Source organism: Podarcis melisellensis, assembly GCF_964234715.1.
Source record: "Podarcis melisellensis genome assembly, chromosome: 3".
NCBI lineage: Eukaryota > Metazoa > Chordata > Lepidosauria > Squamata > Lacertidae > Podarcis > Podarcis melisellensis.
In genome coordinates this window covers 85,909,300-85,921,999 of record NC_138530.1, presented here as the reverse complement: position 1 = coordinate 85,921,999, position 12,700 = coordinate 85,909,300, and positions in this window count along the sequence as shown.

The window sequence follows — 12,700 nt, the reverse complement described above, 5'->3', positions numbered from 1 at the left end:
CAGCGTCCCATGTATGTTTCAGTTTGTTGCTATGTGATGCTAAAAACGGTTGCCTTCTCCCCCCCTCCCTCCTCTATTCTTTAAGAAAAATGTTTAACTAGAGGCAGCACAAAATCCTAGTTTTAGTTAAGCATATTGTGCTTTTCAGCCAAGGAAGAAACTGAATGCTATTTTTACTGGATGTTCTTTGCTCTCTCTGTGTAAACATTATTGCTTCCGTTGATCAATGCCCACTATTTCTGCTGGATTAAAAAGAATTTTAGATTCTAGGCTAATTTATTTTGCTAGCTGTACTCATCACATGATCAGACATTTTAAAAATCCACCACACATTCAGAGGCTATAAATACTAAAAACTTGTCAAGGCCTATCATGGAATATTTATGTACATTTCTCTCCTTCATTTAATACTGCCTGTTGCTAGGTTTCACAAATTGGCTCAAACAAAGGGGAAAACATCAAACCTGTCAATTTGAGAGTTGATCCACCTCCTGAAGCTCCAGCAGATTCCTGATTTTCGCTATTAGGCAGGTTTTACATATTTCAACACTTTCCTCAGCACTTGCACTCCTGCATATGTAGCCCATTCTGATGCATGTTTACTTGGAATAAAGCCCCAATGAGTTCAGTGGGGCTACTCCTAAGTAAATTCACATAGGATTGCAGATTTTTTGAAATGAAATGAAAAGCCCATCAACTTTCTGCACAGCAATCCACTGTCAACATTTTTAGAATCATAGAATCATAAAATTGTACAGCTGGAATGGACCCTGAAGATCCTCTAGTCTAGTTCTTTGAGCATTGTTGGTCAGAGGGTGTTAAAGAAGGACCGTACATTCTTTATGTATGCAACAACAGCAGCAAGGATACTTGTCGCCAAATACTGGAAAACCCAAGATTTGCCCACGCTGGAAGAATGGCAGATGCAACTGATGGACTATATGGAACTAGCAGAAATGACCGGCAGAATCCGAGACCTGGGAGAGGAAGCAGTGGAAGAGGATTGGAAGAAATTTAAGGACTACTTACAAAAACATTGCAAATTGTATGAGTGCTAAGAAGGATGCGAGAATGAAAATACCACAGCACCATTAAGCTAGTTGAAAAGAATATGAGAATGAGTGAATTTTTAGAGATAGATAAATTTTGAATAAATATCATGCCCAAATCAGGGACTTAAGACTTAGATAAAAGTATTCAAAGTTAGGGACACAATATTGGAAATTTACAGAATAAGAATTGAAACAAGGTGATAAATTGCTGGTTAAAGTTGTATAAATTTGGAACGCAGGAGCGAGAGATGTGAGGAAGTCCAAAAAGTGAAGAAAATATGGTTACTAAAAGATGTTAATTCTATTTTTTCTTTTCTTGTTTTGTTCTCTGTTTTTTCTGTTATCTTTTCTACTGTACTAATAAAATCTTTAATAAATTCTTTTAAAAAAAAAAGATCCTCTAGTCCAACCCCCTGAAATGCAGGAAAGTGCAGCTGTCCCATGCAGGGATCGAACCTGCAATCTTGGCACCATGCTCTAACTAACTGAGCTATCCAGTGTTTTATATGGCTATGTATTTGGTGGTTAAATAATTGTGTATATATTCATTTGAAGAACTATGTCAATGCACAGATGGTATATTAATGAAAATCAGTATGAGCTACTGATTCTGAGCAGAATTCCTTTATAACACAAGGTGTGTGCAGTTTACACAGCCTTTAGACCTTATCCCAGACAATAGATTGATCCCTGATCCATATATAAACTAGTAAATATAGATCATGCCGATAAAGATGTAGATAACCTTTGGTAGGCAATGAATTACTTGATGGCAGAGGAAAAGAAGAAGGAAGTGTAGAAGCAGCTTAAGGTATGGCATCTAAGGAGAAATACTGGAGGGGGGAGGCAAATTGGAGGGGGGAGGCAAAGGCTGAATGTGAAAGACAGGGGCTTGGCTAAATTTATTCAGCAAGCTGATGGTTGAGCTAAATTTGAACATGGGGTTTTCAGTTCATGCTCTCAAGCACTGGGAGCCTTTGGGCAATGAAGGAGTGGTGTCCCCTCATACCACACTAGTCACATTCAGATATGGGGTACATTGCATAACTTTTCCTGGCTATGATGCCAGCATATCTGTCCTGATTGTATGATGGGACACAGCCCCAAATGTCATCATGTGAACAGCAATGGCATGAGCATGAAAACTGTGGGGAAATTACAATGCCAAACTCCCGCAATTTTCCAAGTTAAGGCAGTTGCAAAATGATTTTTTTTCTGGAAGCATGTAACACGGAACCAAGCACAAAACTTCCACTTTATTCTGCTAGAAGTGGTTTTTATGTCATGTGAAAGAAGATCACATAAAATGTGAAAATTACCAGCTAAAGAAATATCAGGAAAACATAATAAACACAGCCTAGGTCAACTCACATATGCTGCACTAGGATCAAAGCCATACGAATCTCAGTGTGACATCACCAGCCTGAGTTGAGTCCAGCACCCACCTTAAGAAATAAGACAGTTCAACATTGAGGAGGGTCATGTGGCTTTAAAAAAAAAAATTGCTAAAGCTAATCTGTTTTAACCAGCCTTCTCCCTAATATGCAAACTTTCATTGAGAGGGGAATGCTCTCAAACAAGCATTCTGAGGCAGGTAGGGAGGGTATATAAACCATGTCTGAAACAGCAGTTCTGAATCTGCTCTTGTTCACTGGATCTGAGAGATGCAGAAGCACAACTTGACCTGGAGATCAGAAGCCCCGGGTGAAACGAATCCAGGAATTAAAAAGAAATCTGTATTGTAATCTGCTCTGTTTCTGGTGTTCCACAATCTCATAGCATCTTGTTCGAGGTGCCAGAATTGGGTTCAGAGGTCTGCATTATCAAACAGACTCAACCCCTATTTACCCAGAGCAATGATTTGGTCTGTAGCTCTTCTCGAGGAAGACACAATGGGAGCCGCAGGACATTTCGTGCTTTTGTGATAAGCATGTAAAAATCAAGTGGCGAAGTCTTTTGAAACATTAATCCACAGCAACTAACTGTTCCCGATTTTTATTTGGGGAAGAAAAGGGCAGCTTGAGAGGTCATCTAGTAGTTACTATTCCCCACCGCCTGCAGCTATTTTATGGGTTCTATAGGCATCCCAGATCCACACAGATCTGCCCCCACCTTACACAATTTCAAAGGCCTGGCAGTATGTCACTGTATACAGAGTGTAGACCATTAATACTTTCTGCCAACCCATCTCTATGCCTGCCACTGTATTTTCATTTAGTTGACATTTATCCAATTTTAACCCGATTTTTTTTTTTAATGAAAGAAATAATTCCGTATGATACCAACCCTAGTGGAATTCAACTACTGCGTTTCTTACCTTCATTGTATCTTCAAATATATTAAATAAGCTTATTGGGCCTATTTTGCATACTTAATCTTCTAAAACAGTTTTAAGCTCTGTTGAAATATCCAGCTTCACCCCCACCCTAATATGCTCATATACCAGGCAACCTTTTTTGGTACTATTCTACCAGTGTTACATTGAATAAATGCCTGTGGCTGCAATACTTGTTATGATTCTCCATCCACAACAAGAGGAATGAGGAGAGGTTCAAACCAACTTTATGCTTCACAGCTGCTAATACAAAGCTGTACAACTTCTCAGCCTTTTTCTGGATCTTCTTGGGGAACCTCCAGTCCATGGGTGAATCTGGGCCCCCTACAGGGCTCCAACTCCACACACACATCCCAATGCCATTTCCTCCAACGACATCCACCTGCTCATTAGTTAACATCACTGGAGATGTCAGCTTCTGGGCAGAACATTTTTGAAAGTGATCTCTTCAACCTCTGAAAAGGATTGGCTTGGGGAGGTGTGGCGATCACACAGGGTCCCCGGATGTTTGACGGTCTATTGATCCCTGTCCCACCACTGTGCTTGCTTCCCCGCTGCCACCAACCTGTTACTCTCGGGTACACACTGAGTCCAGACAGTTATTAAAATTGAACCAAATAAACAAGTTTATTTTATAAGCTTTAACAAGTTTATGGTTTCGCAGATAAAATTCTTGTCATTTTCTTAACTTAAGTTTCTTTAACGGCCTATACCTTCCTAATACCTTGACTGACTCCTCTTAACAGATTCTCTCACTCTCTCACATCAGACTAGCCCAAGCCACAGACTTATCCTCTCTCTCTTCTCTCTAACTCCAGACTGACTTCTTAACAACTCTAACTCCTCCCCTTGTGTTACTATTGGTTAGTCATTTTACATTTAGTTAACCCTTCCATATGAACCCAGTATGATGTCACACACCTAGGAGGGCAAACGCCACAGGAGGGCATTTAAAAAAATGGATCTGCTTGCTTTCATTTCATGCACAGCAAAAGCAGGCAGTCCTTCTCCCCCACCCCCCATTCATCATTGCACAAGGGAACAGTCCCTGCATGGCAAAAGAGTTCTGCAAGTGCAAGGGATTTTTACAGGTGAGCCAGGTAATTTACTTGCCAATCATGGCATGCCATGTTCTTCACAGGTGGGTTGCCTCACCCACCTATCAAAGTTGCCCGTGGGGCAGGGCCAAATAATGATCTTGTCCCTGGAGCCGAAAGGTTCCCTACTGCTTCCTTATGGCAAGTGCCCAAATTGCCAACATCGTAATATAAAGGGAATACCTCTAAATTACAAACTGTGTATTACAATAAGGTGGTACCTTGGGTTAAGCACTTAATTCGTTCCAGAGGGCCGTACTTAACCTGAAACTGTTCTTAACCTAAAGCACCACTTTAGCTAATGGGGCCTCCTGCTGCCGCCACACCGCCGGAGCACGATTTCTGTTCTCATCCTGAAGCAAAGTTCTTAACCTGAAGCACTATTTCTGGGTTAGCAGAGTCTGTAACCTGAAGTGTGTGTAACCTAAAGCGTATGTAACCCGAGGTACCACTGTACTTACAAGTAACTTCCACTCCCTTCCCCAAAGTCAGTCAGTATTCCATACCTCTGAACATGCTGAGTCCTCACTTAGTGGGGATTGGGAAACTCCCCTCACTGTTTTCTTCCCAAAAGTTTTTGTGTTTTGGTACTTCTGCAAACCTTTTGAGTTTTGCAGGTCACCTCCTTCTTCTGCATGGGTGACGCAGAGAATTGTGATTGCGAAAAAGAATGTTTTGTAAAATATAGCAGACAGCTGTCATAGCATGGTACCTAAGCATGTGACCTCTGACTTAGGAAGCCCCTGGTTTGGATCTGTCATCTTCCATAAATAGTAGATGGACTGGCAAGCTCTCACACACCATTTCCTTCCCAGTCTGCAGTGAGGTAAAAATATCTATCTCCTTTTCTATTAAGACTTTAGCAAAGGTCAAAATAAATGGGAATAGATTTCCTGAACTAGTGTATATCTGTTATACATCCAGTTAAATCCATGTACTTCAGTTTACCATGGATGTGAGACTGACAGAGAGACACAAGCCAAAAAATATCTAAATGGGGGGAATTAAATGTTGGAGAGATGGAGAAGGGGGTCGTGTTTATGAAATACCTTAATTATGGTTTTATAGCAATGACTACAGACATCATAGAAGAATTTTTATTGCAATCAATATAATGAAGTGGATGGAAGAAATGATGTCAGCCTTATATTCTCTCTCCTGTCCTTTCTGTTGCAGATATTACTCAAAAAACACAGGGTAGCAATTAATGCTGATTTGAGTTAGGTCCATTCAAGTTGCAGAGAAGAGATTTCATGGCTGGATATGCACAGATTTCCTGCATTTCACTTAGATAGTATAAGCCTGTAGTATAGGCTTATATAGAGAGCTGTCAGGCTGAGCAGCCTGTACTAGGGACTTAAGTTGTTGGACTTTTAGGCTTATTAATTTGGTGGCAAGATGTTAAAGCTTCAACATATGCACACATATTAGAAATAAGCTAATGTAGGCATAGATAATAATATATAATAACTAAGGGGTCTTCTCTAGGGCTGTTTTGTTTGATATAATATTAAATACTTTGTTTCAGGATGCTTGACATAAATAAGAAATTACTTATTGGTTATAGGGTATTAAATTTGTTCAAAAAATGAATAGCTAAGTTTTTAAGTCTGCAGATGTCACTTTCTTGCAACAAAGGAATCCAGGTACAGTGGTACCTCGGGTTACAGACTCTTCAAGTTACATATGCTTCAGGTTACAGACTCTGCTAACCCAGAAATAGTACCTCGGGTTAAGAACTTTGCTTCAGGATGAGAACAGAAATCTTGCAGCGGCAGTGCAGCGGCAGTGGGAGGCCCCATTAGCTATGGTCTGGTGCGTCTTATAGAGTGAAAAATACGGTATATAATGTGGGTTTGTGGGTGCCCTGTTTCCCCCAACTTATGGGTGCTCTGGCCTTCTCTGGATTGCTGGGTGCTGGGGTCACTGGAGAGATGATTTGCAGGAGGAAAGAAAGCACACGCAAAACCCCTCAGCCACCTCAAATAACATAAGATCTACATTAACCTTGCATCCCACCCCGGAGAATTTCAGCAACAAAATTCCTCGCCTTTTGTCGTTTTTGAATGAAATTTATTTTCTCAATATTTGATGGTGAATGAGAGAGAGAGAGAGAGAGAGAGAGCGCACTATTTCTATGTGTAAGTAACTTTGTTATATATACTGAGAAGCATTAAGTCATGAAAGGTCCCACCTGTGATTTGAAGCGGTGTATCCCACATGTAGGTTTCCTCTCCCAGAGAGAATTGTTTGGCAGATTGTGCTTCAGAAACATTGGCTCTAATTTCTCATAAGTCCATCCCATGGCAGTGAGAGGTGTTGATTTAATCAACCCTAGTGAACTATTGTTGAAAACATCTGATATATGCTCCCAGGGATGACATTTCAGAGCCAGAATTATTATTATTATTATTCCCTTTTCTGAAATTTTTAATTATGAGCAAATATTAGCAGACAAGCTAAAATGTGTGTCTATTTGAGACAGAAAGAAGCCAGTGCTTTAGAATGTCATTAGTGCTAATAAAACCAGTTGAATGTAAAATCTGTGTTTTTCAAAAGAATAAATCCTCACAGCAATTAGCCTTCCTTTTTAACTCAAGTATTTTAGCGTAGATTGTTAGCTAATCAAGCTTGGAAATTGAAACAGAGTATGTTAAAAAAATGTTTATGACTAATATTGTAAGCAAGCGGTGTGCATAGTACTGTACTTGTTTTAGTGCTATAATAAAGTAAGTAGTGAAATCAGCATTGCATCCATTTAGGTATAATTGTACAAATTGCTAGCTAATCTGACTGAGAAAATTGAACCAGGGCTTGAAAGAACAATGCTATATGTACTATTAACTAGTGTGCTCAGCTAACTATTTAATGAATTTTTGAGATTACACCGTGGAATTGTGGTGGATTGTACTTCATATTAAAAGAAAGGAGTTCCTATACTTTTTATTTAACCTGCGTAAAGCAGGAGTAATGCAATAAAACTCCACAGAATTATAAGCAAAGTAAAAGTGACTCAAGCCATGGATAAATAAACTCCACTGCTTTTACTGTTGTCTGACAGGCTAAGCCACAGGCCTTTCATTAAAAATGTAAAACTGGACAAATATATAAAATTCACTGAAATAAATAGCTCAGTTTATCAAGCTGGCTGTAGTCAGCAGCTCAATGTATTTTGACATCCTCAACACAGCAGGGACTTAACTAGAGCTGTGGAAGCCTGGCTCAAAGGCTTGTGAACTTTTCAAGAAGTTCAAAACAAAATACCTTGAAAATTCATAAGACAGGGGGGGATTGACTCTCTGCTTCTCTCCTGCAAATTCTGTTTTATTGAAGGTTTTACATGCTGTGGTGCAGTGCACTCATGTGTGAACTATCTAGCCCTTTGGATATAAGCCTGATGGATTTGGAGTTTTTCAAGAAAGTAGAGAAGAAAGCAAAGTTTTCCCATATGAAACAGGTAGGGTGGCTGGATGCAACAGAGAACAAGGTTTGGGAACTTTCAGTAGTTATGGAGAAGAGGGAATTTGGGACTCTTGCAGAAGTGAGGAAAAAAAGAACTACACTGAATGGCTAAGGGAAGGAGAGCTATAGATGTAGATCTTACAAAACTTACTACCAAAATGGCCAAAAGCTGGATGTGGCTGATTGGTCCAGAGGGACAACTCATTTCAAGGCAAGAGAACTGGAATATTTTCCAAGTGAAGGCTGAAATATGATTTAAGAGAGGGGTGGAATCTTGCGAAGGGAGGGGAGTCAGAGGAACGGAGGTACAAGCGCATTGTAGGACAAAGAATTTGAATAGGATACATCAAGGTAGGCCTTTGTTGAAATTGAATGAGGAGGAAAAGGCTTTAGGAGGGAGCAGGTGAAGCAGATGATGTCACCAGGGTGAAGGGGAAATAATGAACTTCAAACTCCCCCACCCAAAAAAATCTCCCCCAAGGTAGGGGGAGAGAAAGCAAATACTTTGTCTCATGGCCCTATAGCATTTGCTAGAAGATCGAGAGCGAAGGGATCTGAAAGGCAGAAAGAGTTGCTGCTAATATTTGTAAAGGAGTCACTGGAAAAGGCTTTGCTACCTTCCCAGAATGGACAGGTGCTCCATTTTGTAGAGAACAATCCTCTATTGAGTGGCATCCAGAGGAGAATCCTCTGTTCAGGCTTTCTGGTCTAAGTCCAGTTTAAATATGAAGGACCATAAGAACGAGGATAATCAACAGTTGGCCCCTCAACTGCAGACTGAGCAGGCCCACAGGTTGCTAGATCACAATCTTCACCACTATGGTGAAATGGAATGCACTCCAGTTTCTATACTGTTGTATTACGCATATCCTTTTGTACTCTGCTTTGAAGGAACACTGAGTCTGTTCTTTTAAAGGCTAATCTTACTATGTATATTAGAAACTATCTGTCTTTTTTGTGATCCCTTCCTTGGTCTGGGAACTGGTTGATTTGAACTACTTCAAGTTAATCTGATATTATATATCTGTATTAATCAATGGGGTATATACTGAATATTCAGAAGAATTTTCTTTTCTTTCTTTGTTACTTTTAATACAATTTCAACTTTTTTAAAAGGACAGCAGAAGAAGCAGAACTTCTGATTGCACAAAGAAACCCTATGTGTGGGATGTGGGGCTAGTTTTTTAGACTGGTTATTGCAAGGGTTCTTTTGGTCCTGTTGGGCAGGCTTTTGCCTTGATACAGGAGGTTTTGTCTGGCCTTACAACCTTTTCTGCTTTAATCAATTTCACTGTAATCACAATACATGAGTCACCCAAAGTTAAGCACCTAAAGTTTCCATTGATTTCAGTGAGCATGCGCTAGTGGGTGAGCTCCCCTTTGTACATCACTCTGAAAGCACAAAAAAGGAAGTAATTTCTTATTAACTTTCACCATTTCTTCTGGTAATGTGTGAAGCCACTCTTTGATTCCATTGTCACGGTTGTTTGAATTTTAGAAATCTTGTGATTGAGTTCACATCTTAAACATTTGTTTAAAAGAAACAGAGAGGGTTATTTTTTAAGAAAAGGATTTATGCCCATAAGACCTCCAAAGGATTTTCAGCTATGTTAGCTTACAATGGACATTCAGCCTACAGACTTTCCCATTCTAAGAGGTATTACTGCTTTGTATATTATTAGATACCCTATTATACCACCAAAACCAGAGCATACCCTTTTGTGGCAGCCAAACTCTGGGGGAATTAGCTCCATATCATATAACGATGGCAAAGTGTGAGATCATCCAAACAGAGCGCATGAACTCAATGAAAGTCACCTTCTCATTTAGCGCTCATTAGCATCTGGTCTTGCCCCAGCTATTGTGCAAGATAATTGAATTGTTTAATTTGCAAGCAAGGTTGTTTTAGCTGTTGTTTCCATCTCTCAATATTGAATGATACTTAACTCCCTTAAGAGTAATTTAAACTGAAAGTTTATCTTTCCGTTGCATAGAGCATGAGCCCAGCCACCTTCTAATGAGTAAATAAACCATTCAGCACTTTAATCACTGTTGTTGTACACCTCGAAACTGCTATGTAAACTACATAAACACTTCTATGCTCTGCTACATATGTCACTTTCATTTTCTACAGTAGCTACTTACTTAGATTGGCATCTGGGAAACAAAACATTTTTTTAAAAAAAAAATCCATTTCCTTTCAGCCAGCATGAACAAACCATTAACATTAGGTTTCTCTGCATACTAAAAAGCTTGCACGATTAAGATGAGACCTATAAAAAGGAAAGGGAAAGTGAGATTCCAATACTGACTTGATTACTGTGGGGAAAGTTGAAGAAGGTATTGCCTGTGGTATACAATGGTACACGCTGCATTTGTAGCATTGTCAATCAGAGGGCTCTACAGCTTTTGTTTTGTTTTTTATCCAGGACATTTTATTACTTCAGTTGAGCTGCCATATGTGATTTTATTTCTGCATCCTCAAGCCAAAGCAGATTAATGACTTTCCAAAGGTATATTATTAAGTGAATAGCAGAGATAAAACACCCAGTAAAATACCACTAATTAGTGCTCATTAGGAGGCAACAATGATGGACGGAACACATAATAGCTAAGAAAAAAAATTACAAGGTGTCACTCCTTGATTAACAGGGACACTGCCAAAGGTTAAGCTATTACATGTTTATTTTACAATTTTCTTTCATTTTACCTAGGTTGTATTTTCCCTGAAAATGTGGCACTTTGCAAATTAAGTAGCTACACTTATTCCACACCTTAGGAGCACGATTCACAACATTTTAACTTTACCAGCCTGTCAGGATTCCTGCATCCTGCCTAGAAGCTGTTGAAATGATAATAACATATCTGAGGTGCAATTAAATGAAGCATAGTACATCATGACAGATTAGCAAATCATTTATCTTATTTGGAAAACTGTAAAAAAAAAAAAAGTAACCTCTGAAACCTGATTTCTCTCTCTAAGCGTGAATGAGATCCTCCTTGCTTAAAGTTTTCTAGATCTTCAGTTTTAGTGGTATGAAAACAATGAGAATAACCCTTCCTTGATTATTTTAAACATCATCATTTAAAAATCAAGCAATAGCATTCTCCAGAAAATCTGGAATGAGCAGCAAATTACCAAGGATGAGGAAACTCTGACTTTCTACATGTTGTTGGCTCCCAGCATCCCTGAGCTTTGGTTGTGCTAGCTGGGTCTGATGGGAGTTGGAGTCCAACAACACCTGGAGGCCACAGGTTTCCCATCCCTGTTATACATCCTTACCTGGGACAAAGTCCCATTGGACATATTTCTGAGTAGACACAATAATTCAGTTAGGGCTTATAAGGGATAAGCTATATCCACTGATTTAATTCACCTATTTAATTCAGCCCAAATATCGACTGATTTCAGTGTGAGACATAAGAACCTGTTTAATTTTTTCCCATTGAAATTATATTACCTACAAATGTGCCCGTTCTTCATATTCCACTTGACAGTCTGCCACAAAGAATTTTGAATTTGAATTCTGCTGATGGTGCACCTGATGGGATTTCCACAGGTTAAGAACTTTTACTACACCGACACTCCTTAGGAATTAAGGCCATGGACAGCACACAATAAATGAGAGCATGAATACATTCCAATTCAGGGTATATATGCTGTCACGGCCACCCAGGACGGGTCCCAGCTCACAAGAGACCTCACTCCGTTGCAGTTTATTTACAGGAAAAGTTTATTGAAGATTTCTGCTTCTCGTACAGTTCAGCATCGTGGCCGTACGTCTGTCACGTTAGACCGCTGAAGTCCCCTCTGACTCCTCCCCTCTTCCACACCAACTTAATAGCCTGGCTCTAGACCACCTCTTCCTCTCCTTTCTTTTCCGCAGGGTCTTCCTGCCCCCCTGGGTTCCCTCTCTCCGTGACTCGCCTGAGGCTGAATCCTCTGCCGCCTCTTCCCCCCTCCTTCTGGCTTTAGGGCCGGGCTCCTCCCCTGAGCTCTCTCCACTTCCGCGCGCCTCTACGTTTGAACTTGGCGCGCGTACGTTGCTGCTGACCTTTCTTTCGACCGCTACACCACCCCTTGTTCTGCTCTCCACCCTTTCCGGCTGAACACCTTGCTCCAACCCCCTTTCTCTGTTCTCTCCTAATCCTGCTCCCTCCGAGAGGCTGACGACTCCACCCCCTTTACTCCGTTCCGGCTGAGACGCCTCTTGCTGCGTCTGTCTTCCACTGGGCTCCTCTCCGCTTCTCCCTTCTCCTCCCTTTTGCTTGATTAAGGTAACCCCCTTTTGAGAATCCTCTGACTCGCTGCTCAGACTCGTGGATTCCCTCAGAGTTCCGTCATCTTCTTCCTCATCCTTCTGCCCCTCCTCCCACTCGCTCTCCGTCTCCTCTGTCATCTCCTCCTCTCTCCCAGAAACCCTGACATATGCTTTCCTGGAACAGTTGGGGCAAATGAAAAAACAACAACCCCAATTTCTGCAAATTCAGTTGTAATTCTGCATTTCCTTCTCCTTAGCCCAACACTGTTGACATACAATTGTATTATTATAAGCAGCCAACAAATGTTATTGTCATGCCAGGGCTGCTTTATGTTTATGACACTCTGGCCCTCATTCTTTGAAAGTTAATTTCTATGGAAACCCTGCCACAGAAACAACAAAAGGCTTTCTGTATCAAACACAACAAGCCCAGCTTTCCAGCTGCGTAAGGCGGGAGAAAGAGCACCAATTATGCTTGGCTGAGATACCCTC